The sequence below is a fragment of the Melospiza melodia genome, chromosome 4, assembly GCF_035770615.1.
Source record: "Melospiza melodia melodia isolate bMelMel2 chromosome 4, bMelMel2.pri, whole genome shotgun sequence".
Lineage (NCBI taxonomy): Eukaryota > Metazoa > Chordata > Aves > Passeriformes > Passerellidae > Melospiza > Melospiza melodia.
This window is the reverse complement of record NC_086197.1, coordinates 14,980,402-14,999,067: the sequence shown is the minus strand read 5'-3', so window position 1 is coordinate 14,999,067 and position 18,666 is coordinate 14,980,402. Positions and strand designations below refer to the sequence as shown.

Here is an 18,666-nt window from a genome sequence, read left to right as displayed (position 1 = left end):
AAGTGTTTACTTTTCCGAAGTACTATATACACCTGCTTACATCTGTAACAAAACAAGCTCCAAACACAAGCTGCAAGTAAAATACACAAACACAGTCCTCTTGACGTTTTGAGGCCCTCATGGCCCTGTGAAGCACTGGCCACTGGTAGCTCTAGACCCTGGCAGTCTGAATTTGAGCCATGTCTACTATACTTAAGAGAAAAAATAAAAATTAGAAGAACCAGACCAGACCACTGTCACAGTGAACTGGTTACAACTCCACGTGCAGAATTCCTGGTATGCTCAGAAACTTTTTACAACAAAAGGAACGTATTCTTTTTCCAGTACAGTAAACATTGGATACAATTTGTTCTTATTTCAAGGGGATCTACATAGCCCATTGTCACTTATTTTGGGAAGTTACTCAGCCATTCATCCCCATCCATCTCAATTTTAAAAAAAGCATTTCTATACAAAACTGAAGGATTTCAGACAAAATCCTACTTTTTGTTTGTTTGGGTTTTTTTAACAAAGAATGACTCTCACCTCTTACCTGACTCTCACCAGGCAAAACCACAACAAGCTCAAAGAAAAATAATCAGCTTTGGATTTCAAAGTCTCTGTCAGTGGCTATGTGTTCTGTACTTCCAACCAAGGCTGAGTTCCTGACTGACAGTACAATTATTACAATTGAGATTGCCAAAAGTCTGATATGCTTAGGATTTCCCAGGCTTGGTTATTGGTGGAGACCAGACACAGCTTTCAAAGTTCCTACATTATCCTTTATGTTAATTGCATTGTCATTTCAGTATGTAATTCTGGTAAGCATCACTACAAATCCATCACAATAAATTCTGGGAACAAGGAGAGAACAAGATCATCAATATTTAGAAAACAGAGAAGGTGAGATGAAAAACAACATCCTAGAGAATTACTGATCTGTTACTTGCCTTCTTTGCTGTTCCTAATGTGAGAATATTTTTGCAGCAAACCGAATGAAAACCCCCATTTAACTTTCAGCATCAGATTTTCCATGTACAACTACAAAAATCCCAAAATAATTAAGTCACGTATGAAATTACAAGACTTGATAAAACTAATTTTGAATTTATGACATAGTTCTAGAGTATTGTAGGTGTTCCTGTCAGCCCAACTCTTCATCACCTTCAACAAAACAAAAATCTATAATAACTGGACAGCTTTTAAAATCCAGCCTATATGCTAATTATTCCCACATGCAATTCAGTTGAAATTAATAGAAAAAGTCTCATTGTTCTTCTCTTGAGCACAGCTTAGCCTGTTCTCTAAGTCCTAAGACTACAAATATTGTGAACAATAACCACTTTGGTAGGTGAGGCATTTTCAAGAAAGAATTACAATAACTCCTCTGAACAATACAAGGAGGAGTAGTAATGAAGAAGGTATTTCCAGCAGTCAATGTGTTGACAATGGTGTTGTTTGTTGTCCCATATGCAGTAAGAGGATACTGCAGAGATAGGGATTTATGTTCCCTCACTGTGATACCAGTATTAAGGTTAGAAAAATTAAAGAAAAAGTCTAGAAATGTGGAAAAAGACAGTACAGTGTTCTGTAGCACTCAGTCATCGCTCAAAACCTCAAGGCTTTAAATCTTCACATTAATTTCTTTTTTATATTATCAGACTAGAATGTGAATACTATTTCGTCTGCAAGAACCTGAGATGTGCAAACTATTGTTGGTGGTAGAAATCCCATCTTTGCTGCAGACAGTTTAGGTCCCCAGATAACCAGGACTAACCAATGAAAAAAAAAAATAAAATCATTCTCCCCACATATCAGACATGTTTTTCTAAGGCTTGATGTATGCAATTCAAATAGAAAGAGAAGCTGTTTTCTATATGTAATTCTGTTAGCTAAGACAACTTCCATGAGGTGTTTTACCAGCAAGTTGTTCTCACAAATCAAACTAATCCCTAAGTGTTAGCAGCGAGACTAGAGACAGAACTAAAACATGAGGTAATGCTGTTTAAAAATAAGTTGTTAAACAACTCAACTTCAGACAACTCTGTTCTTTCCTGTGTCTGCTGGTCTCCAAGTAATGACTCAAATACTGGAAAATATGTGATAATGTAAACTGGTATGAAGGAGCACACGTGGAAATTAATTTGTCTTTATTTGGGGTCCACATCACTTCTTCCAATAGTTAATTTAACCAGCAGAGAACATGCAGAAGTAAAGGATGTCAACTTCAAGAATTTTTTCTAAAATGGCACATAGCATGAAATATGATCCTGCAGGCATCATTACATACCTCTTAATCAGATCAGTCTGAGTGATCCTGGAGATGACTGTGATGACACAATGCACAAGAGAACCCAGACTCTCCCTTGTTTTATTGCCAGCATTGACCACACCTGTGAAATGAAAGGTGTTTAGGTATGTCTGACAACTAAAAAAATAAAAATAAAATAAGAAAACCCCATACCCAGCACAAAGAGTTTCACTGAAGAATTACCCCCCAAAGAAGAACCTCAGGGCTGTCTTACAGAACAAGAAAGAGCATAGGCCTAAAAGGAAAATGGCATGGGTTTTGTTATGTACATACCACATAAGCTGATTTATATCTGGCATCTCTCTACTATTCATGGCCTGTGGAATTAACTAGGACTTCGGTGAGGATAATAAACATGATTTCTTTCAAGCTAAAGAGAATACTTACTGTTTCACTTTTGACTTAATTTTGTGGCCAGAAGTAATTCAGAGAGAGGCTACACAGTGTCCTCATTGACAAACAGCAGCTCTTGTAGCTCTTCTGAAGGCTCAGGACACAGAAATCATGTGATCTCTGCACATTTACACATAAAACACCTCCGAGATCCTGTTAAGTGTTTCATGTGTATTATGGATGACAGCTCAGACACCTCATCTAATTTCTCGGGTTTGAAAGTTTTGTTGACACAGGGAAAATACACCAACCTCCCTGCAGCCTGCTCAGCCCTGCCATCTCCTCCCCACATCTGAGAGCACTCAACACCTCAAATCACTTGGCCAGTAAAGACACTCCTGCACTTCAGGCACTGAGGAATGTATTTCTGATCAGCTTGAACAGCCTTCAACTAAAGCCTCTGCCTAGGCTAAGAGATACTGCAATTCATTAAAGCACCATTAAATGAAATTAAAATGCAGTGCTAGGAAAGCTGACAATGTCTTACTGCAGCTTCTGTGGTGCAGCTTTGCAAGCACAACAGCTTCGTAAGCAATAAAAGCATTTGACAGATTCTGTCAGACAGTTGTTTATCACAGAGGTGAATGACCTTGGACTGACGGAGAATTGGCAAAGGCAGCACAGAAACAGCCTCCTGTGGAAGAATAAAGAAAGAAAGAGCAGTCTCTTACCACCTTAAAAGAATCTGCAGAATGTTATTTTCCATATCTGTATTATATTTCCCGCTAATGTAAACTTTCCTAAATGTGTTCGCAAAAATTATTTTGCTTTTTTACAGAATCATCAGATGCTATTAACCCAAGTCTTCTTGGAAACCACACCCTTTTATAGCCCTTTTAGCCAGAGTACTTCTCCCACTAACAAATGTTTTCATATGAAAATTTTTGCCTCTGTTTTTATCCTGACATGCTTTTCATTTTGGTATTGATACTAAAAATAAGTGGAATGGTGCTCCTGTGTGCCTATTTAGTAAAAGTATCTAACTCTTTTTTACCTGAGCTACTTACTTGCTTTCTTCGCTTCTATTCTAATAATAATAAGACATCACTTGAAATTAATTTGTCACATCTGATGTGGAAAAGAGATACTGTATGTACACACCAGCCAAGCATATTAATACATGGTTAAAATGAGAGCAGAGAAATAAAGCAACTGAAATAAGAAATATTAGTGTCTGCACTGTTCCTCACAAACTTCAGTATAAAGCAGATCTGAATACTTTCAGTGTTACACTTCCACAACACAGCTGGGTAAAGAAGATCCTGACTATTTAGTTCTGCCTGGTGAGCATTTGTCAGCTGTCCCTCCTCCCAGAAGAGAATGTTTAATCCAAACAAGTTAGGAGATTTCCTGGTAACTGAAGTGACAATTTTACTAGCCAGGCACCCTGGAGTGTGAATTCTTGTACATTATTCCATCCACTACAGACATCCTAAAAACTTTCCAAAACTCTCAATATGTTGTAACACAATTTCAAATAGCACACAGTTTGTACAGACTTTAAAAAAAAAAACCCAAAACACAAACCACAACCAATAGACAAATCCAGTAATAACACAGAATAATCTGAATTGAAAGGTACAAAAAAAGATCATCAAATCCAGTTCTTAAGTGAAGGGCCCATCCAAGGACCAATATCAAGTAATCCTAAATAGGGATGCAAGTTTGGTAACTGCTTTTGCCCTACTTCCTCAATTTGCAGCCTAAAAGTGTATTGAGAAGATTAAGTGGCAATTAAAAAAAATAAAAAACACCACACCACCTTTCTTTTCACATGAGATATGCTTTAAACTGTAGATTCATATAGAAGCAAACTTAGCAAAGGAGTTAGAAGCCCATCATTATTCTCTGTTAATACAGAGAATTACAGCACAGGCTACCTGTTATGTGACAGGTATGCACTTAGAACATCTGGTCCAAAAGAGCGTCTGAGTCTGCAAGGTAAAAAAAAGCAACCCTGAATTATTTTATATCAAATCTCAAAACAAAAATGCTGGCAAAGCAGGCACAGCCAAGTGTGTCTTTACTTAAATTCACAGTGGACAGAAAATGCAAAGAAGCACACTACAGAGACCATCACACTGTCTGGAAGATGGAGCACAACCTAAACACCTCTCACCATCCTCAACCACTCCTATTAGCTCTTGGACAAGCTTGTTCAACCCTCATAAAAATATCCTGGACAAAGCCAAGTCCACCAGGCACTCTTAACTACATGTAATTCAAATTTTGTGTTAACACATCAAGCACCAGGCCAAAGAAATGTAGATATACTCCTGACTTGGCCAAGGCAGTCCCAAAATGTAGGTATCACATTCATAGGAGTCAGGACACAATTTCATCATGCCTTACACCAGAGCAGAGGGTTTTCTATCCTCAGGTTCAGTATGTGCCTAACAATTCATCCCCAACACAGCAGAATGGAAAAAAAATACTTATGGAATTCAGCACTTACACCAGGTCACAGATTAAGGTTTCAAATGTATCAAAACCTATAATTTTCTTTATAGACAAATTTAGGTGATCATATAATATATCACTTATCACTCAACACTTTATATATAGCCCTGACTTTTCTTGAGATGACTTGAAAACCCTGCCAGCTGTACTTGACCTCCAAATAAAGGATTCATCCTGCTATGCAAAATGTAGCTCTTTTTGCATAAAAGCAAAAAGAGGAATATCCTTCACCCAAAAAAGATAAAGATAAAAGGAAGTAATTAAAAATACAAATATGGCAAGAAATTAATTACTAGAAAATTACTAAAAATCCATTCCATTCCATTGCACCATGGTTGTAACTAAGTTTAGCCTAATTACACCATGTCTGGAGCCTGCAAAGATTTATGGATACACTTGACTTAGGAATCTCCTTGAAGTTTTAGCTCCTCGCTGCACAAAGTCACTCCATGAGGGGGGTCTTCATAGGCACAAGCTCCAAGAACACAGGGCTCACAAAATAGTGAGCTAAAATAGTGACATGTAAGGAATGTGAATGACATTCCAACAGAGAAGCCAGTAAAAGGAGGACTCCATCCCCATAACTTTGTCCATAATGTTACTAAGCAACACAAATTTGCAGGCACTTCACTGCTGCAATTACAGTGATGTCTCAGATAAAATTGGTACAGCTTCAGTCTGCAGTCTTGAGTAATTTCTGAACCCTGTAATTAGTTTTATCAGAAGAAAAGCTCAGACTATTTCATTTCATACAGAATAAATAGACAGTTAATATATAGTGGTTTTCATGTTCTCTACATTTTGATATAAAATTAAGTACATGTTTTCTTTTGTCCCTTATTTTTGATACTTTAAGCAGCAGATGCCCATCCAAGAAGTCTCAATATCCTCAAGAACTAAGCACCATAAAGCTAATCATCCTGTTTTTGTGGAAAATTGTTACCGATAAGAATTGTACACAGAAGAAATATAACATTATAGCCTTCCAGTATGGCACTATGCCACCTGGCAAGTTCCTGGTGTCTATCTTGCATGAAATTAAACACTACAAACATTTTTAATGAGCTTCTCAGGAAACATCATCACTCTTAAATCAGTGATAATTCATCCCACATGAAGAACCTTACTTTCTAATCTACCCTTAATTTCTAGTGTATACAATTCAAGAAGTTCCTACAGAAATCCATTTTTGGCAAATAACTGAAAGTATCTTTGTGTCTTCTCTAGCTCAACATTATAAAAATTGGAAGATAAAGAAAACTTCCCCTGCACTTGAGAGTTCAGAAAAACTTAGTATCTATATGATAACAAAACAGCACATTAAATTATGAGAGATCTCTCATTGCAGTGTAACACATGGTTAAGTGGGTGTATTATCAAATAAGACTTGATCTTGCTCATCTATAACCAACAGAAGCTTTGCCTCTGTTTGCCTTGGGACTGAACCAAGAGTTAATTACTACAGGCAATGTTTCCAGAACTGGTAAATGCTAAGCAGCTTGCACTTAACTGCAATAACAAGGAATTGTTGGGTACTGACTGAGTTTGAAGTAATGATTAATCTGATGTCCTATTGAGCGCTTATATATTTTAAAAATCTGGATACCTACTGATAGATCTAAATTCAGATAATGGAGGTCTCTGAAATTCTGTTTCAAAAAATACAGCTAAATCTATTTAAACCTAGTTACACATCATTCTGAAAATGCAACTTACTCAGAAAATCTGAGACCATAGATGCTTTTGTGCTTAAAAATCTACTGCAAATCCTTTGAAAGACTTCATTAGCTTCCTCAGAATGATATTTTTACCACATCCACTGCATTCTGCTGCTTCTTTAAAATAATGTACATTAGCATAGTATCAATAAAAACTCACAGCAAGAAGCATTTATTTCCTTAAGAGTGTCTTGGTCTTGTAGCTGGAGAACTTGCGAATCACTTGTTACAAAACCATTACAGCAGATTTCAGCCTGTCTCTTTTTCTTGTTTCTGTCTTTTGGGAGAATGCAGAAAATTCACTCCCCCGCCTTTCCCTGTAGATTTAATGAGCCAGGCATGACAGCATTTCATCTGACATAGCATCTTGTCAGATCCAAAGTCTATTTCCCTATCTTAGATTTTATTATTGGCTGCTTTTGTTTTATAATCATTCCTACAGGTATTTTCATATCCTTTTGGCTACAAACAGAATAAATTCTCAAAACAATTCTCAAAACTACTTCTTTACATTCAACCCTCCAAATCCATATTATAATTCAGAATACACAACATAGATGAGAAAACACCCAATACAAGAGGGTATCAAAGCAGCTATGGCTTAAACATTTTTACACCAAGAGATAGAACAGAGTCAAATCAATCAATGACTTAGAAATGCCAAGCTAAAAGCACATGAGAAATGTAGCTGGACAGGAAGTCCTGAGTATTCTAAAACAGATATTGTCACTCATCCCTGTTAAAGCTGCTCCACTTCACATGAAATAGTGAAATCATTTGGTCCAGGAACAGAAAGGATGGTCTAATGACACAGAGAAGACCTGAAAAGGAGTTTTGTAACTAGGGTACTCCAAAACTAGGAAACCAAGTCCAGAGGAGAAGAGTAATACATCCTAGAGAAAAAATAGTTTTGTCCTGATCAATAAATATTTAATTTCATTTTCAATATATTAATCAGTAGTTCACTTAGCAAGCTGTTCATGTTACCTGGTGCTTTTACAGCGATAAAAGTATATGGAGTCACTGGAATTTCCTGAACTCACCCCATAGTAGCAGTAAGAAGAGAGATTTATAATTGTCTGCATAGTTGGAGCACCTTAGCCAGTGTATCTCACTATCCCCAAACTTAAAAAAGGAAATATTTCAGAACCAAAATCCCAGACCCACAAAAAGCTGCAACTGTTTAAGTTGCCTGCAACCTTTCTTCCCTACAAAACCTTTGTAATGTTCATCATCCACCCTCCCACCTCTTCCTCTGAGGATTCAGCTGCCAGTGTTCAAGCCATACTCTGGTGCAGCACAACTGTGTAACCTGGAGCAGGGTCCTGTGAGAACAGCTGGGAGAGGCTTTGTCTGTGCTTCACCCATGCACCTCCTCTCTTTGGCTCCTGAACTGTGTAGGGGGGAGAGAACATAACCAAATAAAGGTAGCAGAGAAAATAATCTTGCCCCCTAAAGGGACAGGGGGCTGCTGAGCCAATTTTTAAGGCTTAGGAGCCGGCCTGATGTTAACAGGCCACACCTGTAGCCAATAAGAAGAGTGTTATAAAAGAGTGGATTGAGCGGTTGGTGGGGACTGGAGTCAGTTGGCTGCTGTGAGGACAAGGAGGAGTCAGTGCCTGGAGGAGATGCCTACAAGAAACATCAAGGAGGTTTGAAACTCTGGTAATGTGGGACCCTTGCAATGTAATGGTATTAGAGCTCTTGCACTATAATGACAACAGAGCTGCAGTTAAACTCAGGATTTGGTCTCAGTTTGCTTCTAGGCTTTGCTCCAGGTATACCTGGCTTGGTCAAGGTGATATCCTGGCTAGAGTCATCTGAACCTGGTCAATATAGACTTGTCTAGTAAGAAAAAAAAATGGTGGCGTTATCCTTAATATTTATTTCACAATCTCAAAATAAGGTTTGTCCTTCTTTTTAAGTAAATTTGGACATACAACAAGCACTCAAGTTTTTCATTGATATATAAATGGATTTCACACAACCAATTAGGTTTTTTTTCCCCTAATCAAGAGTCTTTTATTATTTCTTTAGAGACCTTCTTTTCTTTTATTATCTCTTTAGGAGTCATTGTTGGATATGCTACTGGATGTGGTATGCAACATTTGCTTGGTAAGTTCCTGAGGGAGAACAGCAATGCTTTCTCATGGGAAGGAAAGAACTTAGCCCCAGTGTTGGAGGTGCAGATAAGAAGCTGTGTCATGCAGCTTAAAGGCAGCAGCAACTTTCTGTCCTGGCACACTTGGTTTGGAAGCACTGACTCAGTTTGTACAATCACAGAGTTGGTATCTATCTTTGGAAGGTGGTTTCCCTCCTGAAGGAATCAATTTATTGTGTGTTTTCCTCTTCCTTGAGGCAGCCTTCTTGAAATCTGCCAGCACACTTCTTTTGGACAACAGGGTAAGCAGCTGTGCTGGGTCTTGGTGTGCAGTGAATCTAGTGCCCTGTGCAGGTAACACCAATAGCAGTGTTCTGACACCTTTGTATAGGATCAGTCCCTGGATGTTTTGGATTTTGGAGGAGGGGATGCCATTTCTTTTGAGATGGGCTTCTGGTTCCCCTCTTAGGCCAAGAAAGCAAGTTTGGATGGGGGCTTTGGGCAGTCTCAGTGAATTGAAAGGCTTTTCCCAATAGGTAGTTCTCTGGGTTAGAGTTGTTGAACTGTCAGTGGGAATGCAGAGACCAAGCCTCTACAGGACAAGTTTTTGTCCCTTGTAGCTTTAGTGTGTGAGCAGTCCCTGGTGCCATCCCATTTGGATCCTGACTCTGTGAGACTGAAGGCTTACAGTGGTACCTAGAGCTGAGAAGGGAAGTGGTTGATAGCAGGGTGTGTGTTTGTAGTTTGATGGGTGCAATTGAAATTGTAGGCAGCAAAGAGCTTTCTCCACTGACAGTTTTGTGAACTCTGTTTTTGGCAAGTGTTTTCAAGTTTTTACCAGACTCTACAAGAGTGAAAAAGCTTGTTGGGGCGGAAGAGTTCGTGTTGACCTTTGAGTGTGGTGCAAAGAAGAGCACCCACTTGGATGGGCGAAGTCTTTTTGTCCAGTTGGTTTGAGAGCAGGGACGTCTCTGACTTGGCTGTGTCCTGCGGTGGTTTCGAGCTGGGCTCGGTGCGTGTTCTTGTTTTGTGAGTCGACAGCGCCATGGTGTGGTTATTTCGATGAGCACTGACAGTGCCCAGGAAAAAGACAAGCACTTTTCTAGCCCAGCCCTGTTCGTGTGGGATCAGGATGGGGACAGGAGCTCTGCCGTGGGTCTTGTCTTGGCCCTTGGTCACTGACAGAATGTGATCCTGCATGTAGCAGGGAAGGAAGAGGAATCATTTCATTGTTGGCTGTGCAGTTTGTGAGCTTCAAAATAAAAAGCAATTGCAGCATGGCCTCTTCCTTTTAGAACATTTTGTGCTATCAGCTGCTCAACATTTAACTCGCGTCCAGCCCCCTGGAGATATGCACTTTTCCTCAAGATCTATGTACCATCTTGCACTCTAACTCTTGAAGATCCCAAACTGCTTCAAAATGTCCAGCAGCTGCTCTCAAAAAAAAAAGTCCTACAACAAAAAGGCAGTGCTGGCCATAAAGGTCCCTTTGCAGTCTGTCAACTGAACAAAACACTAGTGATTTGCACATTCCTTCTGAATGATATACATATATAGCATCAGCACATTCTCTCAAAGTGGCAGAGACTGTTGTTACAGTGAAGCATTTTCAGCTGCACCTCTGGCTGACAGATGTGCCAGGACAGAACCTACTCCCTTTCCTGTGCAAGCTGACCCAGTGTTCTAAAGCTCTGGGCTACAGGATGTAACTAAGCTATCAAGAATTGCTCCCTTACATAATGCAACTGCTGAGTGAGAGACAGGGTTAAAGGCTGGCAACACCTGGGGAGTCCCAAGGGATGACTTTCTCTGGAGCTCTTTCCTCCACAGTGGGGTCTCCTCACACACTTCCCCTGCCCCCAGCACAGGAGGCTGAGCCCCCTGGAGCATGTCCATCCTTCCTAGAGTCCCTTTTGGCACCTGTGCATCCCTGCAGAGCTCCTTTGGATGCTGCTGTCCCCTGAATCGACACAGACCGCGCTGCATTTGCCTGCTGCTGTTTTGAAGCAAAGAAAGAGGAAGAGTTCATCGGGGCTCGACCTGAAATGATGTTTTGATGCTTCTGGTTCTCCTTACAGCTTTGGCAGCGGAGCAACATCACTGTCCCTACCCCCTACTCGCCCTTGGAATGCACACACAGGCCATGTGTCACTTCAGGTGACCCCAAGTGGCTGCATCAGTGTGAGAGGGCAGCTGCTGTTTCACCATTGCAGTTCTTGGCTTGTTAAAGCCCCTCCTACCTGTACTACAGCCTGTGCTTGAAGACACAAAACTACCATCTTGGAGGAAAGGCATCAAAGAATGCTTGACAAGCCTGAAGGGAAGATGGATTACCCCTTTTCTCACCAGGTTCTTTAGTTGAGATTGCTAACAAGGACCAGTCTTGAAATCCTGGTGATAAAAACAAGAGCAGGCTCCCAGTACTAAAGTGATTTCAGGTTTCACTATAAAAAAAAGAAAGGCCTAAAGCAAGGGGGCCTGCGGGATGAGCAGGAGCATCCCCATTGAGGATGCTGCAGTGCTGTCACTGGGGATGTCCCCAATGTCCCCTGTGGAGTGGCACAAATTCAGTGGGTCAGAAGCCCCTTTTTGTCCCTTTGGATTGGTTTCTTTTTGGATCCTTCATTTACATGGCAGTTTAAGGCACTGGATTGGCCATTACCGTTCTGTCCAGGCTGGCTTGTTTCACTGGGGGGTGGTGCACTTTACTTAGGTGTGTTACGGTTCGTTGAGTACATATTTCTTACAACTACCCTTTTAATCCCTTTTACAACATAATAACCCAACTAACAGTACATGCTTAACGATCTATCTACTATTTTTCAACAGTTTCTAACCTATTTTTAACACCTGGAATGGGTCTTTTGTTGTTTTATTTTTCAGGTCCTCAGTCCTGCGTGGGACTCAGTAACTGGGTGCTGCAGAGGCCCCGGCAGGCATCAAATATGCTTGCCCCACACCCAGAGGTGGATAATGAGATGATTGGCTCTCACAATTAAAGATAACTATTGTGTGAATATTAAGAAAAGCTTCAGTGATGTACAGTTATGTTATTGTAGTTTAGATGCCCTCTGTTCTCCCCACAGTTCCCTTTCCCCTCTCTATTGTTGCCATCACACAGCCTGGGCTGTCCAGGACAGGTACAAAGAAGCTGCACGGGTGTCCCTGGCATGGGGCAGTGGGGAATGGGAAAGCTTGGGCATGCTCAGGGGGGCAGCATGGCAACACCTGACCTCCAATCCAGTGACAAGAAAGCATCTCCACTGATAAATGGCAAAGAAGAGCTGACAGACAGGCTTTGGAGGGGCCAGGGCTGGCTGATACAACCCCAGGGGTATAAAACACTGAGCATCTGTCTTCATTCAAGATGAACTGGCTGCATGGTATGCATGAGGGTGGTTCCTAGCGCTGCAGCTTTTTCCTTATATAGTCCTTTGCTGTATTTCTGTTAAGGTTTAATAAACCTTTTTAAATTTTCAAAGTGAGCGGTTATTTCTCACAGGTGGCACAAGATCTCCTCCAGCGCCGGCCTGTCCGCGGAGTGCTTGGACAAAACACCGCGGATCAGATGTTGGCACTCTGGGAGAGAAGCCAGAGAACACCGGTCACTTGCAGAATTGGTAGGGGGCAGAGACTGCCCCTGGCCCCCCTAATTGAAGGGGGACCGAGGGCCTGTGCCAGCCCCCCACCAAAGCAGAAGGGGGGCAGCGACTTCTCCCTGTCCCCCTACATCACACGGGCACAGACACACCGCCAGCTCCCCCCATATCGGAGGGGGTCGGACACAGAGGCCTCAAAAGCTCAGGGGGGACCGAGACCTCCCCAGTGTGGCAAAGGTAAGGATAGAGAAATCCCCGAGCATCCCCCAGGGCAGAGGGACACAAACCCCTCGAGCATCCCCCCAGGGACCAGATAAAATAAAATTGGCAGAAATGGGACCTTCCAACACATCAAGTGCTTTGACTGATATTTGCTCTCCAAACGAGTCACCTGTGATGAAAATGCAAACAAATTGCAGAGCCCCAGCTCTCCCCGTGGGAGCGGAGGGCAGAGACAGCCCCAGCCAGCACACAGGGGAGTGATGGACAGAGGTGGCCCGGTCCCCCGTAGGGGAAAGGAGCGGGGACACTGTCACTGTTAGGTTGGACGTGATATACACGTGTGATTAGGGTTTAAGAAGAAACAAGGTTTTTATTTTGCATGTTATCTAGCTTATATACTCTTAACAAAGTGTGATTTTAAGTCATTAACTATATCACAATAACTTATTATATTCATTGGTGCAAAGCAATTTCTGTCAATATAATTGGCAAGAGTTTTACAGAAATTTAGTAAGGCATGTAAGTAGATACTTATGCATGTAGTCTAGTTTACAAATATTTTCATGTATCTTTTCTAATCTGTTTCCATGCTGACAGCCTTGTCTTCTTCCTTGCTATGGATACACTTGAAAATCATTAATTGTTATTTCTTCTATTAACTCAGCTTTGCTTGCAGGCCAGGTCAAGACTCTCCACAGGAGACCCCTGAACCCTCCCCCTAGGCAAGAGGAGGATGAGACCTCCTGGCAACCACAAAGGCGAGGTGAGGATGGGGAAACCCCCAGTACCCCCAAAAAGAACCTCCTGCTCCCCCCATACCCTCCCCCTGGCCAAAGTTAAGGACAAACACAGATGGCCTCTGTCCCTCCTCCAAAAGGGGAGGAGCATGAGGGACCCCCAAGCCCCTCAAAGAGGAGAGTGGATGAAGGTTCCCCATAGGGAGGGTGAGGATGGAGATCACCCAAGCCTCCCCCGTTGGGGAGAGGAGGGTGGACACCCCAGGTGTCACCCTGTTTATTTAAAGATTTTCTAAGCCTTCTGATGTTGACATTCTTGTAGTGAACTTTTTCACACACTTTCTGTAAATAACTCATTGTTTTGCATTCCTTTATGGAGGAAGACAGAATTGATAGACTGTTGGTTTGGCCAGTGTCATTGGAGAGGTGTCACTGTCTCCCTCCAATCCACTGTCACTTTTGGGAAACTATAAATGTTAGAGTCAGAAAATAAACTTCCCTTTTTCCTCACCTTAAGAACAGCGGTGCTTGTGTTCTTTCGTGTCCTATAGAGACACCTGGGCACCCCCAAAAGGGAAGAGCACAGAAATTCCTCAGCCACCCCAAAAGGGAGAGGTGGCCAGGGAAGCTCCTGTGCCCACCCCTGCCTTCCCCCAGGCACCACTGCAGGCTGTGGGCTGCTCACAGGAGCAGCAGCTTTGCAGAAATCCATAGGGGGTCATGCTTAACAAGATCAACATGAGACAGCAACAGGCATTTGCTGCCGCACAGGGCAAAGATTCCCTGGGGATTCCCTGGGCTCCTTAGGAGGAATTTTGCCAGCAGGGTGAGGCAGCTGACAACCAGGCTCTTCTCAGGGCTGTCCAGTGATGGGCAGGAGACAATCAGCACAAATTGCAGAAAAAAAGAAAATGTATTTCAACAGAAGACAAAAGTGCTTTTACTCCAAGAGTGGTTGAGCACAGGTTTCCCGGGGGGGTCATGGAGTCTCATTCCTTGGGAATATTTGAACCAGGATTCAATGTCTTCCTGACAACCTGGCCTGGCTGACCCTGCTTTGTGCAAGGCTTTGGACTAGGCAGCCTCCAGTGGTACTCAGCCTTAGTAGTTCTCTCATTATGCTATTTAGGTTTACTTGCTGGTAAACCTAAAGTTTATGTAAGAGATAGACAAGTGTGGAGTTTATTTATAGCCATTCTGATGTGGTACCATCAAGAGCTCATTGTAGCAATCATCACCAAACAGCTTCTCAGCACCACTCAACATTTTAGTAAATTTGCTGAAACTCAGCAGCTCATCTCTCTTCACTTTGAAACAAAGAATTAAAAAAAAAAAATCCTTAGAAGCAAAGCAGATAAAACCAGAACTAGGTGGCAAAAATAATTAATAAGGCCCTGCTCAGAGAGATACATTTATTTAAGTCCTTCCTTGATTTCTTGGTTGCAAAGCCATGTGGGCAGCTGGCTGCCAAGTCCCTTCCACAAATACAGGAATCTTAGAGGCATGGAACCATCGAATGGTTTGGTTTGAAAGGGTCCTTTAAACTAAAACCACCAAATTGAACACCAAATCTTCCTCAAAGGCCATTGCCATGAATTTCTGAGGCTCAGTTATTTACCACAGGATGCCCACATAGGAAAGACCTTTGCCAACTGGAATTATACCTGGATTGCAACCCCCCTCCAAACTGCAGTTTTCTCCAGAAAGAGGAGTTAGCTTTCCTTCTTCTTTACAAAATATTTTTAGTGAGTCTCAGCTCCTCAGCAGAGAACTACCACACACTAGATCACTCACAGTTGTTCTTGCTCATGGGAAGGTTGAACAAATTTTGTTGTTTCCTTCAACCACTGCTCTTGCTGCTTCTTTTACCCATGAGGAAGCCTGCTCAAAAATGATACATTTAGTCCTGACTGGTTTGCCCCAAGCCTTGCAACTCTGGAACTTCCTCAGCCTTCCAGACCCATTAGTTTTGGAAAAACTTCTGACGGATCATGAAACAAATATCTGTGGTCATTTCATGAGCAGCATTGGTTCAGGGAATTTTTTTTGATTCCATGTGAAAGAAAAACTTAAGTCATCCCACAGATGCAATGGTTAAGGAAATGCAAATAATAAACATTAGAGCCCAGATATGGGTCTGTGGTACTTAGTCACCTCATTATTCCATTTTGAAGTCAATGTGAATTAACTGGCTATATTTGGTTTGGGGACTTGAATTCCAGCTCTGATTTTCTGGCCTACATTTCACTCCAGCAAACCCCTCAGCATCAGAGGAGCACTATCTGGTGGGTAATCCTTTCAGTATCCAGTAGCTGCTGTTAAATCTTTCTTGGTGTTATCCCTTCCTCTGTCTGAATCTTTGTACCTTCCTGCCAGTTTGAGACTCCACCTGTGCACCACAAGCTGCTCCTTAAAAAAAAAAAAAAAGAATATCACCAGAAGTGCAGGCCTTCCCACAGGAATTTTGGATGGACCACATTTATAAGGTCTCCATAGGGAAAAATATACTTTTGGTCTGGAATTAGGCAAGTACCACTGGAGCAGCACAGCTCTATAGCCTAGCTGGATTTTTCATCTGAGCCATCTTTCAGAGCTGTATAAATAAAGAACAGTGGATTCTAGTGTTTAAGTGGCCTACAGAATTATTGAGTGATGTCCACCCACCCACAATTATTAAACATACCTCCTCTCTAAGGACACAGATGCTAATGCTTATGTTAGCTGGTCTCAATTTTCTACTGCCATTTATCAGGAAGTGAGCACTAAGTTGGATTTGGGAGCAGGTCCAAATTTAGCCAAGGCAGTTTATTTTCCAAAGAAAATACTGTTGACAATAGAATCAGAGTTTACAGATTGGATCTTCTAAATGCACAGAGACATTAAAAAGCTGCTTCCTAAAATATGGAGTAAATACACAAACTGGCCTCTACATACCATCCTAACATGGTCCCTCTGTATTTATGTACATTAGACTGTGCTTTTTCTGGTGCTTTTGAAAAGAGGCTCAAGGTGAGGGATTTCAGCAGCTCGCAAGGTTTAATGTTGCGTGGCACAGTCTGATGTTTTTGCAGGCTTATTTTGGCCAATATTTATTGAATTTTATGGAAGAGCTGTGTTTTGTTTACATTCTGGCTGGGATTTTGAGATCCCTTCACCAGACACCCACAAATACCTAACTACTTCTAAAAGTACAGGTTGTGCAAAAAGAAGTGACAGCCTGTCAAAGCCACGTTAAAGGGAACAGAGTGTTACTGAAACTCTGAAAGATCCAAGGAGCCCCACGATCCTGCAGCTTTGGTGGCACTGAGGGACTCTGCAGGATCTGCCCAGCCTTGGTAATTCAGCACAGGCTGTAGGAAAAAGACCTGGCAAGACCTAGAGAGGCTTCTGGAGTCTCCAGGAGCAAGGAAAGAGAAGGAAACACAAGGCTAAAGCTGGGCTGAGACTCTTCCTTGCTGCACAAACCCAAATCACACAGAGCAGCAAAGAGCCCATCCAGCCTAAAAATCTCTCAAGGAGCAAAATCCCAGCAGAACAATAATAGGAAAAGAGCCTTGCAAATCTTTCCTAGCTTAAAATAGCTCTTCCCTGTGTGCCTGCTCCCCTGCCCTCCCCACCATTTACTGGCAGCTGTAGCAAGGAATTAAAGAGGGATTTTCATGCTGGGACAAACATGCAAAAAGGAAAACATTTTACATTTTTCTTTGCCAGTATGTACATTTCTGAGTAAATATTATTAAAGATACCTGCATGAGTGACACAACTTCTTCTCCTGGAAGCCAGATGACTTTTTCTGGTTTTATTCTGCAGTTGACAAGATGATGTCTGGTTACAGTAGAGCAATAAAGTAATTATTCCCTGATGAAATTATAAGACAAGGCTTCATTTTGCAATTATCTGTGAACAGAGTGAAGAAGGTGATGTTGTATAAACATCAAAGAAAGAGCATTTGTCAAATGTCAATCACAACAACATATGGTGTAAAAGGAAAAACTGGGTTAGACTCTATTAAAGACTTGTGCTTTTCATTTTTAAATTCTATTTAATTTTAAAACAATAAAAACTTGACCAAAAAAACTCCACCAAAACCAACAACAAAATCCCCCAAATCCAAGATCAGTTTAAGAAGAATTTTAAAACTAGCATATGCAGCAAAAATCCATTCCAGAAAAAAAATAAAATTCTGTACCATGGAATCAGGACCACTCCTAGTTAGACTTGTGCCAAACTCTTTCAGAATCAGTGGTGTCCTCAAAGGATTTCCTTAACTTTTATAATGTTACAGGACATCCAAATCTTCCACTTTAGCTCGCTGCTTGTTTTGTGATGGAAAATTGTCCTTCCACAAGAGCAGCATGAGCTTTAATTTTATAAATATCCACCTCCATAATTAAGATTTATATTTATAAAAATATTTATATTTCCTCTTCCGTTAGGAGAGGAAAAAATATATTTTATAATTAGGCAGGAGCACCAAACAAGATGTGCGATTGCATTATTAGCATGTGTGAATTCAGAATAGGAAGCCCTGTGAAACTTTGCTTGGGAAAAATACATCCTGGGCTTGCACAGTAGGGGACTGTTAACTTGCCAGTCTCAAAATACCAGGAGTTACCATATTAGTTCACTATGGGTCAGTCATTCCCCAGCAGTGGGCACTCAAGTGTTAGTTAGGTCTCACTGAGCTTCTGACATCAGTGATCCCTGGGCCTTCTCCATGTGTCCTTCTCTTCCAGACAGGTTAGCCTGACAGCAAAGAGACATGTAAAGAAATGAAATTAAAATATAATTAAAAGGAAACAGCATTAGAGAGATTTTTATTTATGTATCTGCAAAAATATATCTGTGCATGTGTTTATTCCCAACAACAGCTTACCTTCTTAACTTCACTGACTTTCACAATTACCAAATATGAAAATACATGAATCCAGAGAGATTAATATATATTCTAAAAACTTTTCTTTATGGCTGAATTAAAATTTATAGTCTTTAAAACAACCCCTAAGATTAGAGAAATTGTTCATTCTAATTACCTTTTAGTGCTGCACACCAGCATTACATTCTAGCACATAAGATAAAAGCAGGTGCTTTGCATTAAAATTCCTGGACACCGCTTCTTACACAATAGTTACACTGACGTTTAGTC

General features: G+C 41.3%; 1 long non-coding RNA gene across 1 annotated transcript; it reads right to left on the bottom strand.

The window, feature by feature from the left end:
- Window positions 1–15,484: 15,484 nt before the first annotated feature.
- LOC134417963 (uncharacterized) lies at window positions 15,485–18,268 on the bottom strand. The gene is made up of 3 exons (XR_010027650.1): window positions 18,136–18,268; window positions 17,267–17,417; window positions 15,485–15,929 (listed from the first exon to the last, which is right to left on the bottom strand). It is a non-coding gene; the product is annotated as an uncharacterized LOC134417963 (long non-coding RNA).
- Window positions 18,269–18,666: the final 398 nt, after the last annotated feature.